This window comes from Elephantulus edwardii, unplaced genomic scaffold (genome assembly GCF_000299155.1).
Source record: "Elephantulus edwardii isolate Elephantulus edwardi_28Jun2011 unplaced genomic scaffold, EleEdw1.0 scaffold00051, whole genome shotgun sequence".
Taxonomy (NCBI): Eukaryota; Metazoa; Chordata; class Mammalia; order Macroscelidea; family Macroscelididae; genus Elephantulus; species Elephantulus edwardii.
Window position 1 is genome coordinate 13,717,166 of NW_006399801.1, and position 7,308 is coordinate 13,724,473.

The following is a 7,308-nucleotide window of genomic DNA, read 5'->3' on the forward strand; positions in this document are numbered from 1 at the left end:
TTCCTGAGATGATTCTGAAATTCAGGTGGTATGAATTTAAGAACTTCGCCAGTGAAAATGCTGTGGTTTACAACAGGATGCTTTCTGGTTTAGTACCAAAAGAGGAACCCTCTAGGTTGGAAGGCATTACAGATGGCCACAGCAGTGGACTTGAACTTAACAGTGATGGCACTCATGGCATCACTTACTCACTCACTGCCTGTGAGTTGGAACTGACCCATTGCTGACCCTCCTGTGGGTTTTCAGAGGACAGAAGGAGATTGCTCATCCTTCTCCAGCACAGCTGCACATGGATTTGAATCGGCCGCCTTTGGGTTAGCAATGCATCTCCTAATAGGTTAAATCACCAGAACTCAAGGATGGCGTAGGACAGGGCAGTGTTATTTGTTATATGTGGAGTCACCATGTAATAGAGTCAATGGCAACCAACCACCACCACAACAAATAGAAATAAATCCTGCAAACAAAAATACTGCTCCCTGCAGGATTCTATGACTCTGTGCTGTTTGTACCTCGAGGCTGCCTCCTCTCTTGATCTTGATTGGCTTGTTTTGTCTATTTAACCCCAATATTCAGGTGTAGGCTTACTACTTGCCTCACTTCAACAGCTAGTAAACCAAAATCGACTGTTACTGAGTGATTTCAACTCTGAGTGACCCTCTAGAACAAAGTGGACCTGCCCTGTGTGGTTTCAAGCAGTCCCATCTTTCTTCTTCCAGGAGGATGCTGCCATCTGAACTGCAGACCTTTTGTTTAGGTTTAGCCTCTGAGTGCTTATCTGCTACACCACCAGGGTTCCTTTTGCAGCTAGAACTCAACCCTCATGAGGCGTACCATACAGAGCACTTTCTGGGAGCACTTCTCAAGCTATGTGCTCAAGAAACCAAACTGAGAACAGCATTTCTTGGGTCTGCTTGTTTTCTGTAAGAATTGTTTAAATACACTTTATTTGTCAGAACAATTTAGGTTTACAAAAAGGTTGCACAGGAAGTACGGAGCTGCCATGTGCACCTACTACCTATTGCTACACAGTTTTGCCTGATAGTAACTGGTTTTTCCTCCAAAATAGTTTGTGGTTTTTTTGGGTTTTTTTGTTTGTTTTTTATGCACACCCATGTTTATTGCTGAATTATTCACAATTGCAAAAGAGATAAAAGCAACCCAACTGCCCATCAACAAACAAGTGATAGAAAAAAAAGTATATGGGACATCCTCACCATGAAATACCACCCAGCACTGAAAAACAATGCAAGTCGTAAACCATTCTACAACAAGGGTAAGCCTGGAGGACGTTATGCTGAGTGAGGTATCTAAGTCACAGTAGGATAAATACCATGTAACACCCGTTATAAAACAGTACTGACAGGAGGGTTGGGGAGAGAAAAAGAAATGATTGTGCTAATGTACACTTACATTCATGGGAACAAAGGAGGGAAAGAACTGTTTAAAAGGAATATAAGAGCACGCATTATACATATGACAACAATCTGTAATAAGGGGTACATTGCAAAGTGGACCAGGGGAGGGGTAAAGGACGAAGATGTGCAATAATGAGTGAAAATTTTTTAAAAAAATCTCAAGTACAGGCTATTTAGTTTTCACTCCTAACATAGGAAAATATTTCTTTCTTTTAAAAAGTGAAACATCGTTAAGAAATTTAAGGAGTTTTCACAATTCCTCAGCTAATATTGCAATATGATGAGCCCTGACTAAAAAAAAAAAACTGGAAAAATAAGGAACTTCAAGAAAATGAGTACTTGGTGGGGGCTCAGTGAACCGAGCCTGCTGTTGTGTTAGCAGGCTGCCTTTGCGTGATGGCAAACTTCTTATTGACCAGGCCACCAAAGCTTCCTAAACGAACTAGAAGGCCAGAACAACATAAACAACTTTTTGTGATATCAAATATTTGATATATTTTTTCTTCTTTAAGATCACGTTGCTGAACGTATATTCTATAAAGACGGCCAATGGAAGTTTTTTGTTCTCTAACATTTTAGTCCAGTCAACAGAAAACTTCATCAGCCATCTGCACATGTTGGTCGGCTGACACTGAAGCAGTCCACGGCCCCATTCTCCTTGATAAAAGAAAGGACATTCCTTTCCCTTTCTCGCTGCAGTCAAAGGAGCATTGACACAATGATGGAGGGTGGTGGAGAGTTACTTTGTCCACTTTAATTTTGAGTAAAGGGAGGCCCGTGACCCTGTTGGAACCCTGGTAAGTAGACCTGGCTGTTGACCACACTGCCTAACACTGGTCTAAAGGGTCCATGGTGTGGCAGAGAAGTAGTTACGTAAGTGAGCGGCCCTGGAACTTGAATGTAATTGTAAGTCAGTGGAAGCTGGATGAACCCAGGCTGCTGGTACTGGAATGGCGAAGGCCCTGGGAGAGCAAGAGCACCAGGTAGAAACATTGGTGAAGGCTGGTTCAGAGAGGCCCTGGGGTCTGTTGGTGTTGGAGTGAATGATGACGCTGGGGGGCAACTGATGCAAAGTCTGAGGGGCCTGTGAGGTGTGAGGCTCCCTTGCTGGCTCATGAGAAGCCTGTCTTGTCCCAGCTCTGTGAGTTGAAGCATCATTGGAAGCCTGGGCTCTTTGCTCTGCTTCTCACCTCTGCAAGACGTCTTCGGCTTTGTACTGCTGCCTGTAGGTAACCAAGAAATACTTCACTTGGTCCACAGTCTTGTTGCCAATGGCATCTGTGATCGCTTGAAAATCGTGACCGTATCTGCGAACACCTTGCACTGCCAGAAGCTGTTCCTGTACGGTCCAATAGGCACTGATTTTCTGATCTGATCTGGGAGATCTGAATTCTTCCACGCCGCCTTCCGCTCCTTGTTGAAGTGCATGATTTGCTTGTGCAGCCTGATAAAGCTGGCCCCTGGGAGACGTCAGTTCCACGTCCAGTTACCTCGGGACAGTGTTGGCTGCATTGGGACTGCGGCTAACTGTGGCCACATCTTTTTGGGTTAAATGTGTGTCGCCAGCGGGGCTCTGTTCAGACCTCTGAGTGTGGTGGTCAGGCTGTGAACTCTGACACTCTTTCTTTCCTTGGTTGGCCTCACAACTTTGGACAGGTTGTTCAGCATGACCCTTTTCATGGCTTCTTTCAGGACCACAAACGTCCCTTTGCTCTGGAGGTGTTTTCTTGACATCTTCATCACAGCTAGTAGATGTGTTATGTAGTTGATTCTCTTTGTTACGCACGTTTCTCCCAGTCGGAGTTTTCTTCCAAGAATAGTAATAGTTTACAAGACTTCGAATCTCTTTCTTTGGAAGCTTTTTCTGAATACCCTCAAATTTCTTCCCTTGCCTTTTAAATGCTTTATCAAATAGGATTTTTTCTTCCTCAATCCACTTCTCTGGCTTGGGTGTGTAGGTAGGGAGGTCAGCAACGGCCTTTTCAGTATCGTATTTATGCCAGAACAACATGGCAAGTGCCTGCTCCTCATTGTACGCATGCTCTTCCTTTGCATGTGCAATAAACTCAGCCAGCGTGGCATCCGGGATGTTGTGATGTGGAGACCACAGGAGTGTGCCTCCGACATCGTTATCTGCGTAGTTTGTAGCACCTGGATCAAAGTCAGGAATCTGAGCCTGGTACTTGGCTCCCACTCTTAGCATGTTGGTGTCGTCGCCCGAGCTCTCTTTCTTGCCCTGGTCTCGCCTTCTCTTCCTAGCTGCCTTGGACGCTGTCTTCTCCTTTACAGGCATGGCGGACAAGGGGAGATGATAAACTTGAGGAGGCGGAGGCACGTGCTGAGTTCGCTGAGAGATCAGTAGCCGAGCTGGAAAAGACGACTGATGATTTGGAAGAGAAACTGAAAGGCACCAAAGAAAAGAACGTGTGCACACAAAGGAGACTGCACCAGATGCTGCTTGACCCGAATCCAAAATAGTTTTTTAAATCAAGGTTTACAAATTATATTAGTTTTTCATACAATGGTTCATACTATTAGTATCTTAAATTCACATGATACTTTGTTTTGATGAGTCAATTGATGATGTGCCAACATTGAGACCTTATCATTACAGTATGCTGTTTACATTAGTTTACTCTGTATTGTATAGTTCTGCATGTCTTGACGGTTGCATAAAGTTGTGTTTCCTATGTTGCTGCACCTGTGTCATATGGAACAGTTTCACTGCCCTCGACATGCCCTATGTTCCTTCTCTTTGTCCTTCTACATTCCTCCCCAAAACCCTGGAAATCCTTCCAATTTTGAAGCCATTATTTAAAACGCATTTTAGCAACCTCTTCTCCTACCCTGAAAATTAGATCTCTCACTATGGCTAACAATTCTCCTGAATTTACAAATACATGTTTTTCAGTGCACATTGGAACTCTACTTCTTTAACCCGCTTCTCACCCTCTCCCTCCATTCCAGGTTCTCTCCATGCTCTCTCTGTCCTCCTTAAACTGTGGACCCCCAATCTTCAAATGCTTTCCCAAGGGCCAATTGAATGTTGATTAAAGGCAGCTAATTAAAAAACCCATATGTGGAACCCTTCCACTCCACCCTTCTTTGTGGGTCCCAGGGTTGAGAAGCACACTGAACTGGAAGCCCAGCATGGGCTATGGTTTCTCTCCTCTCCCTGCTTTCTTCCGGGGGAGTTTTCCCAGCCTCAGGGTGCCAACTGGGGGCCTGCAATGATTCCCCTAGTTACCTAGTGCTGCTGTAAAGAAAGAACACAATTGAGCAGCTTCAAAGGACAGAAATTTATTTACTTCTAAGAGGCTTAAAGTCCACATCAGCACCCCATTCTTTGATTGCTAGAAGGTCTCTGGATGGCGTTTGTCTGCCCTGTGTATGTACTTCTCTGTGGCTGATAAGTCTGATATGTGTACCTACTCAGAAGTGATTAAGTTAGAATCCACCCTATTCAAATATGATCTAAATAACATACCAATGAAAACCATATTCCCAGACAAGACAGCACCCACAGGTCCAGCGGTTGGGATTCAGGCAAATATGTGGAAGGCATAATTTAACCCATAAAACCCCCACTTTTGCTTCTGACTCATAGTTACCCTCTGTTGGGTTTCCAAGGCTGTAAATTACCATGGGAGGAGACTGCCTGTCTTAGTCCCTCGGAGAGGCTGGTGGATTTGGACTGCCAGAGGCATAGCCTTTTGGATAACAGTACAACATGCTATGCAGCAGGCCCCCAGACCTTTCTGACTGAACCCACAGCAGTTGTTTAAGCCAGCATGTGGTTGCCTGCATACACAGGGGTGACTTCCACACTTACTCTTATTTAGAAAGGAAACACTAGACTAGCTAAAGTGATATGACAACACATTTGTAAATGTTTGAAACAGCATTAGGGATAGAATAGGGGAAAACAAGGATCATCTTAGCAAATGAAAGGCACCAATGTCCCTTCTTCTGGAGAGGCCAGCACAGCCCTCAGCTCGCACAGCATGGAGGCTGGAGCAAGACCAGAGCCTGGTGCCCTCCCTGCTCACATTCGAAACGTGTCCTGCCATATTGTGCCCGATGCTCAGGGGCAAGTCCAGTGACAATCTGCACACGGCTTCCCAGCCTTCCTAGCCTGTGACAGGGCAGGCAAGGGCAGTGACAGTCCTGTGCCCTCGCTCTTAGGCATGGCAGCTACAGGCACAGCTCATCCTTTTCCTGCAGTCTGATGAGGTCTCTGGACTTCACCTCATTAGAATGCCTTTTTGTTTATTTTTAGGGGTAGTAAAACACAACCCCAAAATGCAACCCATTGCTGTTGAGTTGATTACAACTCACAGTGGCCCGTCATTGGGTTCCTGAAACATTGTTCCAGAAAGATACTTACTGCCCATCTTTTTTCCCATAGAGTGTAAGGTGGATTTAAACTGCCAACCTTTTGGTTATTAGTACATGTTACGCACTGCACCACCAGGGGTCCTTAGTAAAATAAGCAACATAAAAGCTGCTATTTTAACCGTTTCATTAAGCTCTGGTTGCCTAGTGGTAAGGGGCTGTACTGCCAACTTAAAGGTAGGCAGTTCAAATCCACCAGCTGTTCTGCAGGCAAAAGATGAGAAGTCTCCTCCTGTGCAGTTTTCTGCCTCTGAAAACCCACAGGAGCATCAGCTGTGAGTTGGTTCTGACTCACCAGCTTAAAGCAACAGGTACATTTATAATTCTGAGTGACTATCACCACTCTAGTTCTAAAGCATCTTCATCAGCCCAAATAGAAATTCTGTACCTAGCATTGGAGCATCCCAGTCCCTAGACATGATCAATCTGCTTCCTGTCTCTCTGGATTTACTTAGTCTGATTATTTTATAGAAATGAAATCACAATAAGAGGCCTATTGTGTCTGGCTTCTTTTACTTAAAATAAATTTCAAGGTTCATTCATGTCTATATCAGTCCTTTATATGCAGGAATAATATTCCATTGTATGTATATACACACTTCATTCATCAGTTGATGGACATTTGGACTGTTTCCACCTTTTGACTATTGTGTCTTCTTATGTTCTGAAGAAGAGTAAAAACACAACCAATCCTTTAAATTTGTTCCCCTAGATTTTCTGCCAGAGAGGTGTTCCTGCCTCCACCTGAACCTATCGTTTCATGCAACAATGCCTTCCCAGGAAGGCCATATTCACCACAGTTTAAAAATAATAGCATCTGTGAGGCAGTTGAAAAATTCTTGGCACCCAAACTGAGACATTGCTTTTAATTGCTGGGCTCAGGCTTGATTTTGACAGTTACAATACCTGGTTCAACACTGCTGCTAGCCAGAAGTCACCCGCTAAACATGTTTTCTTAAACAGTGACTGATAAGTTGTTATCTTCCAGCTTCTCCCACTAATTAGACATCATGAGTCAAAGTTAATTTGGTGGAAAACATTTCTCAACTTAATGACATTTATGGGCAATTAGGCACGTTGTGGAAGGGAACACACATTTACATTTCGGCCTATTTCCAGGGCTTAACAAGAATCTCCTCTTTCCCGGTTGGAGATTTCTCGTTCTCCAAGGAATAGGTTCGATACAGACACCACGGGCCTCCTTGTTATGCTAGAAACCGGTGATTGTTTGTACGAAACAAGCTCCCAGACAGTAATGAGGTGCAGACGGAGACAAAATTAGGCACACCGAAGGCTTTTATGTTGTTTAGACCTTTGGAGCGTAGCAAGAAGTCCTGAGCTTTGCCGACCTAGCGCATAGTACTGATAAATGAACTCAAACATCTATTTCTCAGCCTGTTGTCAGAAATAGTCTCTGGGGCGGTGGGAGGGGTGCGGGGGGATTGTGTCCCAGGGAGGGAGTGTTTCTTTTACTTTTGAAAGAGAGGAGCGAACT

General features: G+C 44.3%; 1 pseudogene; it reads right to left on the reverse strand.

Annotated features, from left to right (window-relative positions):
• Positions 1–2,256: 2,256 nt before the first annotated feature.
• On the reverse strand, positions 2,257–3,711 carry LOC102851807 (annotated as a pseudogene).
• Positions 3,712–7,308: the final 3,597 nt, after the last annotated feature.